The sequence below is a fragment of the Pinus tabuliformis genome, chromosome X (genome assembly GCF_031772625.1).
Source record: "Pinus tabuliformis cultivar Carrire ecotype Pingquan chromosome X, CPIR1, whole genome shotgun sequence".
Classification (NCBI taxonomy): Eukaryota; Viridiplantae; Streptophyta; class Pinopsida; order Pinales; family Pinaceae; genus Pinus; species Pinus tabuliformis.
The window spans coordinates 1,046,481,613-1,046,502,838 of NC_142308.1; the positions used below are offsets into that span (position 1 = coordinate 1,046,481,613).

The following is a 21,226-nucleotide window of genomic DNA, read 5'->3' on the forward strand; positions in this document are numbered from 1 at the left end:
ACTGATAAATCAAAATACAAAATTTCTGTATGTGGCTAGGGGGTGCCAAAGTTCCTGTGACACTATATTACTTGTTGCAATGTCATGTACTTTCCTTAGTTAAGTGGCATGTTCAATTAATCTTTTTATCAGAGAAGTTGATGCCTGAGGTGGCTTGTTGAGCTGCCTCTCTCTTCATTGGCTTGTAATTCTACTCCCAACCCTTGAGAAACCCCTTGTAAAATGGGGATCTCCTTTTGCAGATTTTCTAAGTGCCGAGATCTGATTGCAGCCTCTTCATTGAGGGATGCTTTTTTTAATTGCAAAATAGACATATCCATTGCTTCTACTGTCATCGTCAGATTCAATTATGGATTCCTAGTAATATTCCACAATGCTTTTGTCCCTTAATGGTTATTTTAGGTTTTTTTTAATCACGAAATGGGTAACTAGTTAGAGTAATCTTGGTATGGAATGGGTAACTAGTTAGAGTAATCCAGGCTTGGCTAAGAATCAAATCTAATAACTACAGCTATAACACCAAAAATATATACAACAAACTATAACAGAAGAGTATAGATAACAAACCCTAATCCATATATACCAAAATTTATAACTTAATATGAACCAGACTCTACCAATGTGAGGAAGCCTACTACTTGAGCCAACTATTATTTTAATTCCTTTTAATGGTAAGCAATGGATGGTAGGTTTAAAGGAATGGGTCATTACAGAGGCAAGTAATGGAAACTTTGCGTGCCCCAATGAAAGGATTTCATATATAATATTGTTGATCTAGTTGTGACTATATTTTGACATGGCAGCTAGGGATGGAAAGCACCTTGGCAACCCTATGTGGCCAAGCTTATGGTGCTAAGAAATACCACATGCTGGGAGAATATATGCAACGCTCTTGGATTGTGCTCTTTGTTTTTGTAGTCCTCCTCCTACCAATTTATATTTTTTCTACCCCCATTTTGAAGTTGTTAGGACACGCAGATGATATTGCTGAATTATCCGAATCAGTTTCCATCTGGTTAATTCCTCAACATTTCGCTTATGTTTTCATGTTTCCAACTGAGAGATTCTTGCATACTCAGTTGAAAAACATGGTCAGTGCATGGATCACTGGAGCCATATTGGTGCTTCATATTTTTCTAAGCTGGCTCTTTATCATTAAATTGCATATGGGACTTATCGGAGCAGCTATGACATTGAACATAGCAACGTGGCTGCCTCTGATTTGCCAGTTTTTTTATATTATCTGTGGAGGTTGTCCCCAAACATGGACTGGACTAACCAGAGAAGCATTCTAGGATTTGTGGCCTTACATTAAATTATCTTCCACATCTGGTGTGATGCTATGGTTAGTTGCACACATCTCGATCTTCAAACTATTCTTAGTCAATGTAATTTTTAGTCTTATATAGTTTAGTTCAGAACAAGGAGCTGATGTTCATTTTCCTATCAAACAGTTTAGAAAATTGGTATTACAGAGTATTGATCATCTTGACAGGGCATCTAACAGATGCAGAAGTTGCAGTCGATTCCCTTTCAATATGGTAAAACATGTTTTCAGTTGTTTTATATTATAAAGAAAAATACTGTAAAACTTATATATTTTAAGATATTTGAGTTTTCATGTCATTTCTTACAACATGAACATCAACAATTGGGAGATGATGATACCAATTGGATTTTTAGCAACAACAAGGTATGTTGATGTTCACCATGCTAGTATTCCGAATTTTCAAGGATTGTGTTATGCCTCGATTAATTTTCAAAGTGTTGCATTGTGCCCTGATAAATTTCTAGTTTGTTAATGCAACATAAGGGTTGCCAATGAGCTAGGGGCTGGAAATGGAAAAGTAGCTAAATTTGCAGTGATTGTTTCTACAAGTACTTCAAGTGCGATAGGAATTGTCTTTTGGGTTCTCATCGTTGTGTTGCGCAAGGATTTCACTCAGGTGTTTACAAGCAGTACAATCATCATAAACGTGGTTTCTAAATTGGCAATTTTGCTGGCATTTACTATCCTTCTTAATAGTGTTCAGCCTGTACTCTCAGGTATGTGTTTGTTTTTTGAGCAGTGTGAGTGTTCCTATTATTCTTTTCGAGAAAAGCCATATCTCGTATGTTTGGACTCTATTGCATGGTGCAATACATAGTTTGTATGAATAGGAAAAAAAACATTCATCGTTCATTTGGAACAATTCATTGTCATTTTATAATTAAGGAATATTATGCATCGCTTAGGTATTTTGTTGGGAGCATTAAAATGGCAGGTTCTCTCTGCTTATAAAAAAATATTGAAATGTGAAAGTTACAGATTCCCTATTTCAAAACTTAATATAGTTATAAAATTTAAACAGAGAACGTGTCACTTTGTCTTTTTAATGTCCCATGATCTCAAGCCCGAAAAAAACCCAAAAAAAAACAATTCACTGATCTCTTTAACTTAAATTTAATATACAGGTTATTAATGACAATATATGATCCAGACATGGATCATTTAATTGCTATTATTATCAGCGACCAAATTTCTCAATAATTTAATTTTTTTAAATAGACATTATATATATTTCAATGTAACATTTGATAAATATTTGTCTATGTAAAAATAATTAGGGTATGTTTTCCAGCTTACATGAGATGTTGTATTTAAGATTTTACTATTTGTAATCAAGATTATGTGAGGTTTGAGCCTGGATATCGTCTCACACAATATTTATCTTTTTAAGTCATTTTCATTCTCAATCTCTTCATGAAATTTGAATGAGTAACTTAATGAGTATTTAAGTCAATATAAATCCACTAATAATCACCACCTAGTCATTTTGATTCTCAATCTCTTCATGAAATTTGAATGAGTAACTTAATGAGTATTTAAGTCCATATAAATCCACTAATAATCACCACCTATAAGTTAATGATCCATTAACCCACCACGTTATGGTTAATGGTCCTTCAATGTCATCAAACTTTTCTTAGGGTTATCTTCATCTTTATTTTTATAGCTAAACATGCATTTATGGTTTGACATGATTTCCATGAGTAGTGTGTTATGAAACCATCTCACAAAAAGATAGAAAAGATAGATCAACGCCTTAGAAATAAGCCTTTTCAAGGGGGCAACCTCCTTTACATTACACAAATGAACAATGCTTAGATGATACAAATGAGAAGACCTCCTTTCTATATATAGGAGTTTAAGGGGTTATAATATAATTAGACCGACATAACAATAATAATGTAAGGGCACAATAATAACAATAGTGGGCTTCTATGGAGCACAATAATAACAATATGGGGACTAAATGGGCACAAAAATATAATAAGGGGGTTGTACTAATAACAATAAGGGGTTACACTAGTAGTATAGGGACCTAACATGCCCCTCTCCTTCAAAAAGTGTTGTCCTCAATGCTTGAATAGTTCTTTATGATTCTGTACAAAATTCTTGTCCTCCCATGTGGAATCTTCAGCGGGTAAGTTCTTCCACTTGATGAGATACTCTGAAATCGATCAATTTCGTAGCTATCGGGTTCTTGTTTCTGTGAATGCTCCAGGTTCCAATATGATTTTTCCTTCCTCGTAAAGTTCTGGCAATATTGTTTGAACTGGTATCTTCTACAACTTTTTAATGAGTGGGCACACTTCTTCGTCCTTTTTCCATTCATCCCTTGCTTTGTGTATCCAATATGGTTGGATAATATAAATAGAACAAAACAATGCTTCCACATCCTCATCCTTTCTTGAGAGTGCATCTACAACAACATTTTTCTTCCCTTTTTTGTAGATGATTTCAAAGTCATAACCCAACATATTTGTGACCCATTTTTTCTGTTCTTCTAAAGATAATCATGTTCTAAAAAGTATTTAAGATTGTCATGATCCATTTTTATCTTGAAGTGTCTTCCCATTATGTAAGGTTTCCATTTCTTAAGTGAATGTAATATTGCCAACATTTCCTTCTCATAAATTGCTTGCTTGAGATGTAGCTGTAAAAATACCCATCACCTACATCAAAACTTCTTTCACTGTGATGTTGATCTGCCTGTTGTTTCATTCGATTCTGAATGAAAGTGGTGTTATCCTGTAAAAGTTGGAGAACTTGTTGTTGATTCTCGATGTGATTTTTCACTGCTTGAATATTTTCTTATTGATATGTCCTTATATCTTGAGAGTTTGAGGAGTGGTAATTTCTTCGAATGCATTACAAGATATGGTCAGATTCATTTCTTGATGCTTGATGTGATCTTTCACTTCTTGAACATTTTTCTTCTTGATATGTCCTTCTATCTTGATAGTTTGAGGAGTGGTAATTCTGGCCAATGCATTACAAGATATGGTCAGATTCATTTCTTCTCTCTCGATGTGATATTTCATTTCTTGAACCTTTTTCTTCTTGATGTGTCCTTCTATCTTGAGAGTTTGAGGAGTGGTAATTCTTGCCAATGCTTTACAAGATATGGTCAGATTCATTTCTTCTCTCTCGATGTGATATTTCACTTCTTGAACCGTTTTCTTCTTAATGTGTCCTTCTATCTTGAGAGTTTGAGGAGTGGTAATTCTTGCCAATGCTTTACAAGACATGGACAGATTCATTTCTCCTTTCTCTGTGGTTTGTTCCTAGTGTATATCCTCTTCTTTTGATGTTTCTTGATCCTTTTCTTCCTCCTCTTCATAATCTATGTAAAATAATTTCTTCTCAGCACACTTATGACCTTTAGTGTATTTTTTTATCACAATTGTAACAAAGCCCTTTTTCTCTTTTTTCTTCCAATTGTTGTGGTGTCAACCTTGTCAGTTGTGGAAGGATAGGAGAAATAATACTTCCATCTTTATAGTTGTGACGGGTAGACTTCCTTGTTGCCATAATTTTCTTTGCACTTTTCTTTACCTCTCCAATGAATCAGGTTCCCAATGACGAACCTCATTTCGAATGTTATCCTTTAAAGTCCCTATGGAGACATCAATCCTCTACTTCTCTGGAATATCATTTCCCCTTATATTCAATTTTTGGAAGTCCTCAATGTTCTCTGCCATTGAACACTTTTGTTTGAGATTTATCAATAGGCTAAAGAAGGTGTTGCTCTTTGTATCCTAATAATGTGCTATCACTTCCTTCGTGAAAATTAACCATGTAACAAGTCGTTTACAAGAACAAAGCCCTTTATACCATAAAAATTGATCTGGTTCTAAATAACTAGATGTAATACGTACCTTTTGTAACAATGGTACGCCATTGAGATCAAAATAGTTCTCCATCCGTAGTATCTAATTTACTAGATCCTTGCTATCAAACTTCCTCATCTCGCTTTTTCTTGATTTTAGGAGCTCGATCTTGAAACGATTGTACCTCTGTAATTTCATATCTCCAAGTTCTGAAATTTCGTCTTGCAGTGGCCCTCTTGGTCCTCTTTCTAACCCCAAAAGTCTGATCAAGATTGGATTCTGTAAGGAAGTGTTATGTCAAATATCCCGCAATGACCCGATTCTACACTGGTTCAGTAGAGAGAAATTGTACGAAGTGACGCATGTCACTGTTTCAACCTTAGGATCTAAAACTGATAAACAGAAAACTACAATCCGTCCGATTTCTGTAACTTCTTACGAAATTTCAATTTGATGCTCATATAGAATGTTATCACGATTTTCCCAAGGTCACCTGTTTAGGATGTAATTCAGGAACCTGCAGAAACCCTAAATGTCTTAGATTATATCTCCGAAAATATAGCGTGACAAGATCTGAAATTCGGACCTGAGCTTCACCAAGATTTCGGTTCAAATGGGTTTTAATTTAAAAGTCTGAACCTTTGTAGAACAAATATTATAGCAAAAATTCCACGATGACCTGTTTGAGATGAACTTTTGGAGCTTGCAAAAACCGTAACTTCCTCAGATCATATCTCCAAAAATATAGTGATACAAGATTGAAAATGCGAACACAAGGTTTAGACCGATTTATTCTCAAATGGGTTTTGTTTTTAGCTTCTAAAACTTCGTAGCGAAAAAGTTATATAAAAAATGCCATGATGGCCTGTTTGGAGCAGCGAAACCCTAGAATCCACAACTCTGATACCAAATGTTATGAAACCAGCTCACAAAAAGATAGAAACTATAGAACAATGCCTTAGAAATAAGCCTCTTCAAGGGGGCAACCTCCTTTACAATACACAAATGATCAATTCTTAGATGATACAAATGACAAGACCTCCTTTCTATATATAGGAGTCTAAGGGGTCATAATATAATTAGAGACGACATAACAATAATAATGTAAGGGCACAATAATAACAATAGTGGGCTTCTATGGGGCACAATAATAACAATATTGGGACTATATGGGCACGACAGTATAATAAGGGGGTTGTACTAATAACAATAAGGGGTTACACTAGTGGTATAGGGACCTAACATGAGTAGTATATAGACCTAACATAGTGGTTGGATTAGGATGGCAAGCTTTTGTTGCTTGGATCAACATTGGTTGTTACTATGTCATTCGAATACCGTTAGGCGTGCTACTTGGCTAGGTATTCAATTTAAGTGTTTTGGTGAGGACACTTTCCTTTCATTTGTGTCCCAACTTTGGAGGAAATGTTCAACATAGTGAAGACTTACTGCATTAATACAATATTGCCAATAACAAATGAAATTTACACTGCAAGGAATATGGTCAGGAATGATATGTGGGACAGCACTGCAGACTATCATACTTGCTTATATTATATATCGCTGTGACTGGGAACGAGAGGTGAAAAATAGAAAAAATGGAACACTAAGATGAAATCAATAGTTGGTTATTGTTAATAGTTAGTTACTGATAGTGGTTATGTATGTACTGATAAATTTGCAGGCAAGTAAAGCTATTGATCATGTTAATACATGGTCTTCCAATGGTTTTGCAAAACAGACATCTCCATTGCTTCACTTTTCCATATATTTCACTCTCGGTGCAATTGCTAGTTTTAAAATCAATGCCTATATATGAAATTTCAAGGACTAGCATAACTCTCACATAATTCTTTAAAGGATGCTAGCTCAATGGAAGAGCGCCCGCTTTATAAGCAGGAGGTTGGTGGTTCGATTCCACTGTGTCCTAATATGAATTAATCAATGATATTGTATTTTTTTTAATTAAATATTTTAATATTGGTTTATTTCAATGGTGAGATATCTTCTAAATTCATTATTTTATATTGTCTCTAATGAGACAAAAGTGATGTTGTATTATCTTTGAATGTAATTTTTTATTATCTCTAGAGAGACAATAGTTAGGATCAAAGATATTGTCTTTTTAAAGACAATATGTCTCTAGTCCAAACTATTGTCTCTAGAGAGACAAAAATAAAATTGTCTCAGGAGAGACAAAAATTCTTATGTTGTATATTGTCTTTATAAAGACAATTTAATTTGAGACACCCGCTTAAAAACAATATTTAAGACAATACACAAGTTTTATTTTGTCTCAAGTTAAGACAATTTACCCAAAAATTGTCTTAAATATTGAATTAAAACCCCCCTTGTGTTGTAGTGCCATATACCGTAAGCTGTCAATGTCATCCTTTATATATTAAAACTTCTTGTGCTTAAAAGGGATATTTTGTCAAAAGTTGAAGATAAGATCTTTCTTGGCAAGCAACAATAGTCATTTGATAGAAGATTTGCCACATGACTCTGTTTTCTGTAGATATGATTAAAGATCATTCTATGAAAGGTCCCCATCAAAGATTTTATGTGATGCATCCAATATATGAGGGGAGAAGGACCGAAGTTTGTTTTGTGGTCAGTCCAGGATCACCTTGAAATCTCTGAACACAACCAAATCCTTAATTGCAAATGAATTAGCACATTGAAGAGCACCCAGAGTAGAATAAGTTCATCTCTATACCACTATACCAATTGTAATGAAAGAAATTGTCCGCCTTCAAAAAACTGTCTGTAAATTACATCTATGCTAATAAAGTATACCTGTGAGAGTTAGAATAAGTCTAATAATTTAGAGTAAAGACTCCCTTTACAAATCAACCAATCTTAATTTAAAAATAAATTATTAAATAAAATGTAAAGCAATCTTCATTTAAAAATAAATAAAATGTAAAGTATAATTTCAAGTGTAGAGTGTCAATTGAGGGTTATTTTGGATGATTGCGAAGAATAGTTGTTATTTCTCTCATCCAATTTCAATTCCTTTAGAGTGACATGATGATGAGAAATATTGTCGTAATGACTAATATGTAAGAGATGTTGCCTTGTCATGAATAAAATAAAATAAAATAAAAATAAAAATAATTATTAATTAAAACATTTTACTCAGTGATTTAAAAATTCTGATACTATTTGTAATTGCATCTAGAGGCAATCTCTAGCCTAAGTATGTAAGAGATGTTATCATGTACTAATAAAATAAAATAATTATAATTATGAACTAAAACATTTTTACTCACTAAAATTAGAAGGTAAAAAAAAAACAAAAAAAAATTGACTAAGGTTTTGAAAACCCATTGTTTTCCCCTAAAACAACCCATAGTTTTTCCATGGTATTTACCCATAATTTAATGTAGAATATTTAATAATTATAATATTACAATAATTTTAACTAAAAAATGATTAAAAAATAATATTATTTATAATAGCTATTATTAATTTATAAACCTCTTAATTTTATAAAAATATGTAATATAAAATAATTGTATATTAGTATATAATTAAAATATATATTTTCCTTGTCCTCAAGGGGTAGCTCAAGTGGCAATGGCCGTGGAAATGAAGTCTCACCGAACCGGAGATCTTGGGCTCGATTCTTATGTTACTCTCCCTGGAAATGGGGTGAATAATGGACATGTAAAAACTCGAAAATGAGAAGGTCCTACCTAAGCTTACAATATATATATATATATATATATATATTCTTTTTACTTGTAAAATATTCTTTTTACATATAAAATGGATTATAACATTCATATAAATTTTATAAAAATGTCGACATTAAATTATAAGAAGTTAGATGAGAAACTCCCACAATTAACACAATTAACCTATAGTATGTGAGGTAATTATGTATCCTCAAGGCTTCGCTTGCTAAGAAGGAAAACTTTTACATCACATGGCATCTTCAACCACACTCAAAAGAGATTAAGAAATCTTGACCAAGTTAAGGATAAGCAGAAATCTTGACCAAGTTGAGGATAAGCTTTATAGTAAGATTTTATAGGGAAGGAGTTTCATCATGTTTTTTTTTAAAATGTCATTTAATAATATAATTTAGTAAGCAATAATATAATGCTATTCGTTAATAGTTTAGTAGAAATGGTGGTATATTTTTAAGTTAATGAAATTACTCAAAAATAATAACTTAATAAAGGAAGGATGTGAATAATTATTAAATGTTATGAACATTTTAATTAAAATATAAATTACTAAGATTTAATTATTTTGTTACATTTATTTAATTTTAAAACAATTTAAATTAAAAACCATTTTATCTTTAATGTATAATTTATCATTAATTTGTTATAAAAAATATAATCATTCTTACTAATATTAAATTAAAATATTTTATTTATCAAATTTAAAAAACACATTCTTATATTTCCTAAAATATACGAAATTAACCCCCCACATATACATATACATATATATATATATATATATATATATATATAACTTTTTTAAAATTTATATCCAACCTTCAACTTAATAACTATAAACATATCTTTATAAAGTTGAATCTCGATACTAATTAAGCTCCATCATTCTTATTATTAAATCATAATATCATTGAAAACCTTAAAACATTTTATTATATATTTGTTATATACCAAAACATAATAAAAAAATTATACAATAAAATTTAACATAAATAATGAATTGGAATGTATATATTTTTACCACTTAAATTTCATTGTATTTAAATAAAATTTAATATATATTTTTAAATATTAAAAAAAAAACAATTATGATAATATCAATATGTCGAAATTTAAATAAAATTTAATATTTTGGAGATAATTACATCAAAATTCATTTGTCGACTCATTTTAAACTAGCAAGTGTGGTTCATCGTCAAGACAAAATGAAGAACTAGATCATGGCAACATATTAAATAGAGAGACTCATCATTCAAACCGTTAGAAAGAAACAACTAATTTGGATCACAGAAATTGCTACAATTGATTGGATTACAGCTAAATTTGACTAGATCAAAGGTAGGGGAAGTTTACTAATAAAACAAATAATAAATTTGTAATATTTAGTTATTATGACTAAATTTCATATGTATAATCGTTAATAATTATTATTCAAAAATCATTTCTATTTTTTTTTCACAATTGAATCAAAATTATTAGGTCTAAAAATTAACTAATTAAAAAAAAAATTAAATAATATAAATTCATATCCTAAATATTTTTAATAATTAACTACGGATATATTAAGTTACATATAAAATTGAATCAAATTTATTCTAACAAATTAACTAACTAATTAGTGATAGGAAGATAACATATATTAATTAATTCAATTTCAATAATTCTTAATCCCATAACAATAGTTTTCACATTTAATTTATTTAGTTTGAAATTGAAATATTTTTTTAATAATAATTATTAACGGTTATACATATGAAATTTAGTCAAAATAATTAAATATTACAAATTTATTATTTAATTTATTAGTAAACTTCCCCTACCCTTGATCTAGTCAAATTTAGCTGTAATCCAGTCAATTGTAGCCATTTCCTGTGGTCCAAATTAGTTGCTTCTTTCTAGCCATTTGAATGAGGAGTCTCTCTATTTAATATGTTGCCATGATCTGGTTCTTCATCTTGTCCTGATGATGAACCACACTTGCTGGTTCAAAACGCGTCGACAAATGAATTTTGATGTGATTATCTCTAAAATTTGTTCTTATAAACTTGTTATGGATCACAAAAGCCTCAATTCTTTAGTTGAAAATTATATCTATATATATATATATATATATATATATATATATATATATATATATATGATAACATCAACATGCCATCATCTTCATCGTTATTTTAGATTATTTTATTCTTCATAATTAATTTAGATTATGATTTTATTTCTCATTATTAATTTAAATTGTGATTTTATTGAAAATTTTAAAATATATTATTATACTTGTTTTTAGGTAGGTATTATGCATTGGTTATTTGTCGAATGTCTATTAATTCAATCAAATATAAGAAATACTTTTCAATTTATCAAAGTGCAACTTTAAAATTTATTTTTCTATTTTTTGTAATTTATTTTTTTACATTTATCTCTCATGGGATTGGTTGTCAATTTTGACATGTTATTGCCCAATGCCTCAAATAATGAGCGAAGATTACATAGGCCACATTTGTTTTGGTTTTTATTGCATTCCATAATTATTTAAGCCAAGAATACATGGGTCACATCAAATTTTGCTTTTATTTTATTGCATTCCATGATTAAGTGAGTGGAACATTACATAAATTAGGTAATTGATATATTTCTTTTTTAAAAAGTTGCACAATATTTGTTTATATTAATTAAAAGATTTACTATTATAATTAACATGTAAAATGTCTAATAATTTTATAAGCTAATTTTGTAATCTCCATAATAAATAACTTCTTTATATTTTTAAATTTATATGTTTATCATCACTAAGTATGTTTACCATTTTATATTTACTTAATATAGTTATAACATTTAATATTTCAAAGAACATCCAAAATAAACTATATAGTATAAGTAACTATTTATAAATAATAAATTGTATTATTTCTTAACTTTTTAAGTTAGTATTTGTTTAAATAATAATTTTCAACATCCTCTAGTAATTTAAAACCAATCATATTCCAAAAATACATTTTATAACCACATTTAAAAAACTTAACTAGTAATTCTTTTAATATATCACAATAATCAAATAATTTTATTATTTTTTTAATAAAAAAAAAAAAAACGGCTATATAACACTTGTTATATCTTATATCTTAGGAAACCTTTTTAAAATTATCTCCACATATATTGATATAATGAAATAAAATTTACCCTCTCAAAAAACCACACAATAGAAATGAGCGATAGATAATAAAGTGCAATGTATTTCTTCTATAAAACTCAAATTTTGATACACTTACATGTGGTTTATTACAGAGTATTTTTAACCATCGTTGATTTTCTAATAAAGAAAAATGGTTTTTTTTTTTTTTTTATATTTCATTTCTTTTTAATTTAATTTTAAATAATATTTTATATAAATTTTAAAAAATATAAAAAGAAATTGGAATTCATTTCAACCATTATTAAATATTTAATACTAATTAAGATATATTATATAATAAATTAATTTTTTCAAGAACATAATGAAAACCATTACTAGTGCAACATAATAATAGTCCTATAAAACAAATTGCATCAATGATAGTTTAAAGGAGAAGAAAGTTCAAAGAACCAAAGCATTGGCTTCAGAGAAACATACCTCATATTTGTATGAAATACCTTATGGCATAGTCAGTCATTTCGAGAAAGGCAGTTATCCTAAGTCTTGTTTTCTCGTGTCACGTGCATGCTTTATTGGATATAGTTCACTATAGTATTAGAATAATTAAATTAATAAATGTGGTTGATAAATGTCAATAGGCATATATTAATTATATTTATAAATACACATCAATATACAATATTGTATATTAACTTATACAGCTATATGAATTTTACTATATACAATGTATATCAATGTATTGAATGTACATTAATGTACTTAACTATATATACACTATTGTGTATATTAATGTACTTAAGTACATATACATTACTATTATGCACACAAATGTATATTAATGTATAGATGTATAGTAATGTTTACATATGACAACAACAATTATTAAAAGACATTGATGTATAGTAATGTATGTGGAAACAACGATGACAAGGTACATTAATGCACTGCCAAATAGACAATAAATTTAAAGTAGGGTTTAACATTATTCCCTTGAGTTTATAACATTTTTCCTTGGGATTTTTATACTAGAAACCCATTAGACTATAATGCAAAGCGAAATATAAACAATAGCGGTTTGTGAATGTGTAGCATTAAAAACTCAAGGGACAGGGGGTTAATAGAATTATAAACCCAAGCGAATAATAATAAACCCAAGGAACAAAGATTATAAACCCAAGGTATATAAATCCCACGAAAAATATTATAAACCCTTAAATGAACACGTAAACCCTTAAATATTTGCACAATCCTTCACAGAGTAGAAAACGTTGGCTTTATAATACCTTGGGGTTAATAAACGCAAGGGGTTAATAATAACCCCGTAGGTTTACAATATCAATCCCTTCAACAACCACTATTATTATTAATAAATATTATTAACCCAAGTGATTAATTCTACAACCCATACGTTTTGTGAACCCAAGGAATTAATATTATAAAACCAAGCTATATAAACCCTTCGATAAATATTATAAACCAAAAGAAATAATAAACCAAAGGGATCAAAACCAAAAGCCCAAGGGATTATAAACTGAAGCGAATAATACTAAACCTAATGGATAAATATTAAAACCCTTAAATAAACAGGTTTTACCAGAGTTCACCACGGTATATTTTGGACAAAAAAATCCTTTTAACAATGCAAAGGTGGGATATGGTTGACTACCTTTGGGACAAGCTTTGTCACAATGCGACATCAAAAAATGGTTGACCATGGTTGATTTTGCTATTGAGACAATCTTTCCCATTATGCGACATTGAACCATGGTTGATCATGGTTGAGAATGTCAACTTGTACAAAGAGACAATCCTTCTCATAATAACAAAAGTTGGGTTTATAATCCTTTGGCATTTTAATACTAAAAACCTGAGGAATTATAAACTCAAGGGATTATAATAGAAAGGGAAATATAAACCCAAGGTGTTGATAAAAACCCGTTGGCTTTATAATATCAATCCATTGGGTTAGTAAATATATTACTACTAGAGCATTATAAACCCAATTGAATAATAATAAACCCATATAAACCCAAGGTATATAAACCCCAAGATAAATATTATAAACCCTTAAATGAACATGCAAACCCAGAAATATTTGCACAATCCTTCACATAATAACAAATGTTGAATTAGCCCACGGGGCTTTGGATTGACGGTGAATGGGTGCGTTGTTAAGGCACTCCTTGCGATAGGTCACTGGTTCAATTCCCCGTGGGTACTTAGTTTAGTCTTAACCTAGAAAAAAAAAAAAAAAAAAAAAAAAAAAAAAAAAAAAAAAAAAAAAACAAATGTTGAATTTATAATACCTTAGGGTTAAGAAATCCAGTGATTTAATAAAAAGCCCATAGGTTTACAATATCAATCCGTTCGATAACCACTATTAGTATTAATAAATATTATAAACTCAAATGATTAATTCTACAACCAAGATATTTTGTGAATCCAAGGAATTAATATTGTAAAACCAAGCTATATAAACCCTTGGACAAATATTATAAACCCAGGGAAACTATAAACTGAAGGGATCAAAAACCAAAAACTCAAGGGATTATAAACCCAAGTGAAAAATACTAAACCCAATGGATTTGTGTTATAAACCCAAGACATAAATACTAAAACCCTTAAATAAATAGGTTTGACTAGAGTTCACCATGATAGATTATGGACAACAAAAGCGTTTTTACAATGCAAAGGTGAGCTATGGTTGACTACCTTTGGGACAATCTTTGTCATAATGCAACAACAAACAATGGTTGATTTTTCTATTGAGACAATCTTTGTGACCATGCAACATTGAACCATGGTTGAGAATGTCAAGTTGCATAAAGAGACAATCCTTCTTACAATAAAAAAAGTTGGGTTTATAATCCTTTGACATTTTAATACTAAAAACCAAGGAATTATAAACCCAAGGGATTATAATGGAAATGGAAATATAAACCGAAGGGGTTGATAAAAACTCCTTGGCTTTACAATCTCAATCCATTGGGTTAGTAAATATGCAGTAAAGATATTACTACTATAGAATTATAAACCCAAGTGAATAATAATAAACCCGAGGGACAAAGATTATAAACCCAAGATATGTAAACCCCAAGAAAGATATTGTAAACCCTTAAATGAACATGTAAACCTTGAAATATTCACATAATCCTTCAAAGAATAACATATATTGGCTTGATAATACCTTGGGGTTAATAAATCCAAGGGGTTAATAATAACCCTATAGGTTTACAATATCAATCGATTTAGTTACCACTATTATTATTAATAAATATTATTAACCGAAGTGATTAATTCTAGAACCCATACGTTTTGTGGACCCAAGGAATTAATATTATAAAAGAAAGCTATATAAACCCTTTGATAAATATTATAAACCCAAACAAATAATAAACCTAAGGGATTATAAACCCAAGACATAGAGATTAAAACCCTTAAATAAACATGTTTGACAAGAGTTCACCATGGTATATTTTGGACTATAGAAGTCTTTTCACAATGAAAAGGTTGATTATGGTTGACTACCTTTGAGAGAAGCTTTGTCACAATGCGACATAGACAATGGTTGACCATGGTTTATTTTTCTATTGAGACAATCTTTGTCATTATGCAACATTGAACCATGGTTGACCATGATTGATAATGTCAAGTTATACAAAGAGACAATCCTTTTGAGAATAACAAAAGTTGGATTTATTATTCTTTGACATTTTAATACTAAAAACCAAGGAATTATAAACCCAAGGGGTTAATAAAAACCCCTTGGCTTTACAATATCAATCCATTGGGTTAATAAATATGCAGTAAAGATATTACTACTATTAATAATAAATATTATTATTTTAAACCCAAGTGATTAAAACCATCTGTATTGTAAATCCAAGGGAATAATATTAAACCCAAGGAATTAATATTATAAAACCAAGGTATATAAAGGCTTGAATAAATATTATAATTCGAAAGAAATAATAAACCCAAGGAATCATACTAAAAACTAAAGGGATTATAAACCAAAGTGACTAAACTGAAGCACTTAGGTTATTGAACGCAACTAAAATTAAAGCATAACACAAATGAATTATAAACAAAATGGAAAATTATTTAACCCAAGGGAGATATATTATAAAGCCACGTATATAGACCAAAGCAAAAATAAAGAAAACCCTCGCATATTATAAGACAAAATGCATTCAACAATACTAACAAGAAAGCTGAATGTTTCACAAACACACGAAAAAATATTCAATACAATGGAACAATATTAAATGCTATGAAAAAATCAACTATGAAAAAAAAACAAATAAAATTGACAAACAATATAACACAGCAACAACAATGACAAGGAAATCGAATTTCCTCACATTTAAACCCAAAAATAAATATTTTATTGACATTTTATTGAATTCTCTATATAGATAGAGATTTATTTCGCGTCTCTTAACATCTACAAATTGTACAATAAAAATGAAATTCAAATACTCAACCATAACACAACTATTTCATGCAAGCCTCTTCCAAAACACACCCTGAATGGTGACAAAAGCAACACCAATTCAAATCAACAGGATAATGCTCATGATACTTAATGCTTTCCAACCAATCCCTTCTTGTTTTCCTCCCAACTTCTCTTTGGTGCAAATGATACAAGGTTTCCACATCTGATTTCATTACATCCAACACACGAATATGCTCATCAATAAAACAAGGATGGAAGCCATGTTTCTTATCTAGCCTTTTGCGAATATACGAAACAAAACTTATGGTTGCAGCAATATATTTGATCGCTTTAATGTAATAAATTCCATCATGGTTGTCCATATCTACATTTCAATGACATAAAGATAGAAAAAAAACTAGTACATAAGAAAGAAACAAACAAATATATAGAAACACAAAATAGTTTGAGTTTTTTCATTTTTGTATTTGATTTTATAGCCAAAAAACAACTTATTGAACATAAATCTAATACAATTCAAAATAAGGAGAGAAGAAAGAAAAAACAACATTATAATTATAAAACCAAGGTATATAAACCCTTATATATTTTCTTTATAAACCATAAATATTTAAACAACACCACCAACAAATCCAAGATCCATGTAGTATCTTCCAAATGCTCAATTTACTGACTTTATCAATCAATAAATCTATTAAAATGATGAAAAACCAAGACAAATAAATTATCAAGTTGCATAAAAAAAATTCAAGAAGCAACAAAAATTATATAGACCTATTCATCTTTTTCTCAAAGGCATGTAGAAACACTAAACCATTCGAACAATATTATACCCTTCGAATATGAACCGTAACATTAATAAACACAACAGATTGATAATATAAACCAAGGTATATAAACCGTACGATAAATATTACAAATGCTAAGAAATAATAAACCAAAGGGATTAATACTAAAATCCCAAGGCATTGTAAACCCAAGGGAATTATATTAAACCCAAGGGACAAAGATTACAAACCCAAGGAATATGAACCCCAAGATGCACGTGATTTTTTTCCAAGAATTCAATATGAAAACTTTAACAAACAAAAAACCAAAAATAATAACTAAATCATGGTAGGAAAAAACATAAACCATCAATAGCATTTCCAACCACTCTGCCACACCAGTGAACTCAGTTCTGGATAAAAAACCTCAAAATGATATAGACTTCAATCACTCCTCCTCTTTTTTCCTTAGTGTAACATAAGCACTATTTTTCATTTTTTCATAACGATGATAAGAAAAAGGCAATGAAATCCATGAACCATCAATTGATGTCACTCTTGATATAGCTATAAATGTCAAACCCAACATATCTCTATCTCCAATATCTACAATGGCTCATTGCAAAGTCATCCCTTGTGACTTGTGTATAGTCAACCCCCATGCCATTTTTAAAGGCATATGTCTAAGGTTTCCTCTAACAAGAAGTGTTATGGGCAGAAAATTAGGACAATCGTTGTCAAATGGAATGCCAGTGTACTTCTCAAAAATAACTATAGAAAACTATGGAAGTTGAGGCAGCTGTGTACCAGGTGAATAAAAGATATATTATACAAAACCAACAACACCATTTAGTAAACCAACTTCCACCCACAAATTAAACGTAATCATGACATGCTTACCGTGACACAACATGACCTCACGATCCAACACATCATCATCACTTTCAATAATATCTGGTCTCCTAGCAGATTCCGCAACACATCTTGCAATTGGGCAATTGATGGATTTGAGCATTTTCCGATTGTGCAAATTAATGATATCATTCGTTGCAAACAAGTGAAGTGAATAATCAAATAAAACCTTTTCCTCACAATCCAAGCAACTATCAACACACATCATAAGAAGATCCAAATCATCTAAATAAGGCTCTGCATTTCTTATATTCATTAAAATATTGCGAAATGATGCCTGCCTAGGATCATCTCCCTGTTGCCTATAAATTTGATCTAAAGTGATAACAATGTTGAATCTTTCCCACAACACTTTCTTGGTTGTTCTTCCTGCATACAAGGGTTTATCCTTAGCTAGAGGAATCTTTGCAAGGTCACCCACAAGAATCATCGATTTGCCACCAAAAGGAGAATCTTTCTTTTCCGGGAAGGCTTCTCGCAAATGTGAATCTATTTGCGTAAACAACCTTGGCCCAACAAAGCTCATGTCATCAATTAAGATATAACAAATGTGCCTCATTTATTCCTGGAAATTTGATAAATCTTGGCCATTTAGTGGTTTTATATATTTAATAGGTATTTTCACAAAAAAGTGTCTTTTTTTTGGCATGTATATTAAAAGCAGCTAAACCAATTGGAGCAAGAAATAATATTGGATTGTTTTCACCCATTGTTGAAGCTAAAAGAGCATGAAAAATAAAATGAATAAGAACATATTTTCCTATTCCATCAGTTCCTTATATAATCACGAGAAAATGATCATCATCTCGAGCATTAAGAAAGTCTGGAAATACAATTTCAAAAGCAGCACATTGTTTATCCGATAAATCTGAAGTCAAGAAAATTATCTCCCTAGCATAATTCATATTAAGAACACTGGAAGACTTTGCGTCTTGTATAAAATGGATTGTTTGTTCAATAATTCCATCTGGAAAAGTTATTTCTTGCTAATTATGGTGAATATCAAAGTCCCTTCTACCAAGGTTTTGAAGATCTGAAATGTGCACATTGTTTTGGGGAACTATTCAAGAAAAAAATTGCCACTCTTCAGAATCCTGATCAACATTTTCCTCATGCATTACAGGCTCAACATCTTCATCATTATTCTCATTTTTCAAAGGAATGTGATCAACACGCCACACGTTGTATCTGAAATTTTTCCAGTTCTCAATGATTGTTTCTCTTGTGAGCCTAATATCCAAAGCAATGTCACGAAATGGCTTGTACAACAACAACTCCATCTAGAAAAATGTTGAACTCTCTAGAGTCTTGATCAGGAACAACATAAAAACGTGGCCAAAAATGAACAACAACATGGGAATCTCGTGCTTTCCATTTCTCATGTCTACGCCCAACATCAAAACTCCATGATCTTGTCGTTTCAATCAGGCACAAATGGGCCAAAAAATGGGGCCTCGTTTGATACATCTCGACAAAATTTTTCCCACAAGAAATATCATTAGAATGTACTATAAGCCTTTGGTAAAAAATTTTCCCAATGTTCAAAGGGAATAATTTACGACTACAAACAACAAGAGGAAACTTTAACAACATATGGCAACTTTCCTGTGCTCCAATGTCACGCTCAACAAGTGTTTCAACAAGGAACCTTCTATATGCAGACAACGCATGAGCATCACATGCACTACGAGAAGCAAATATTTTCAACATATCATCATAACTTTCATATCTTCTTTCTGCCTTCAAAGCATACCTTGCAATATATTTCAACATAGCATGACGAGAAATAACAGGTTGACAATCAACATTTTCTCACCACATAGTCAAAAGATATGCATTGTGAACATTTAAATGATCATCGTTCTGAGTATGTTCATATTTGTTTTTCCGTTTTTCATCCAAATACAAACTTGACTCTGCATGAACCTCCCATGGATATTCATACCAATAGGAAAGGATCGACCCCTTCTTCCTCAAACACGAATCTACACTGCATTTCATGTGTCTCTGCACTCGATTGACCAAATGCTCATAATATTCTTCAATGTTGTAGGAAAAAAATTGATGGGTATTTAAGAGGCATGGATCATCATTTACACTTCTTAGTATCATGACATTCTAACGATGTATGCCACATGGATTCCATGTTGTCACATATTTGTCAAAAACTAGTTTTTCTACATCAAGACTCAAAGGGTTCGACCAATCCATTCTCTCCACATCAAGAGCTCTAGGAAACCACAGGAAATTGTGGATGTGTGTAGAGACTCTGAAAAATGACACATGCAATGAAGAAATATAAACATAAAACAATTCCAAACATTATGTTGAAAATTCAGCACGACATAACAAAAACACATGAGAACAAACCTGTACCAAAAATTGCTCGCCCCAAGATATTTATGTAAAACAACCTCATGAAAAATAATGAATCTTTGGTGCAGATAATTAGCAAGAATATGTGAATACTGAATAACGTTAGAAAATTTTCTTGCATGCTCATTTCAACTTCGATATTGGCTATTCAAAGCCATAACACTATGCAAGTTTGGCTACTTTTTGTCATTTCTAGTTAACGTAAAAAAAAAGGTAGGGAAACCCAACTGGCTGATCATTTTAGTTAGCTCATACTAACACTTTTTCCAATATTCTCTTGTACCCTTAAGAGATGAACCAAATTGCATCAATTTTTTATCCAATTTATTGTTTGGAAAATCATGAAGTTCTTGATGCAATTGTTCAACAGTAGAAGGTGCATTTTCATGTAAACCCTTATCCAAGAAAATATTTGTCATTCCCTTACTACGATGTCACATAATCATATTCAAAACAAAGTACTGAAATCTAGGATGGCTTCCAAATATTTGATCATAATATCTAAGTAGGTTCAAACCATATTCATGCATTTCAATGTTGCAGATATGTGGATTCAACCAATCAGCATCTCCATTTGGGAACAAAGTAGGGAATGGCATGTATGGTAACCCTTCTGTATTGTATTCATTAATAGGATATGTTCCACTATCTAACCATTCTAAAGCCTCTACGTCTATAGCTTCTACATTTATGATAAATCTTCTTATTCGATCAACCTCCATGA

The 21,226-nt window shown here is 30.5% G+C and overlaps 1 pseudogene; it reads left to right on the top strand.

Annotated features, from left to right (window-relative positions):
• Positions 1–222: 222 nt before the first annotated feature.
• LOC149143377 (protein DETOXIFICATION 27-like) lies at positions 223–6,976 on the top strand (annotated as a pseudogene).
• Positions 6,977–21,226: the final 14,250 nt, after the last annotated feature.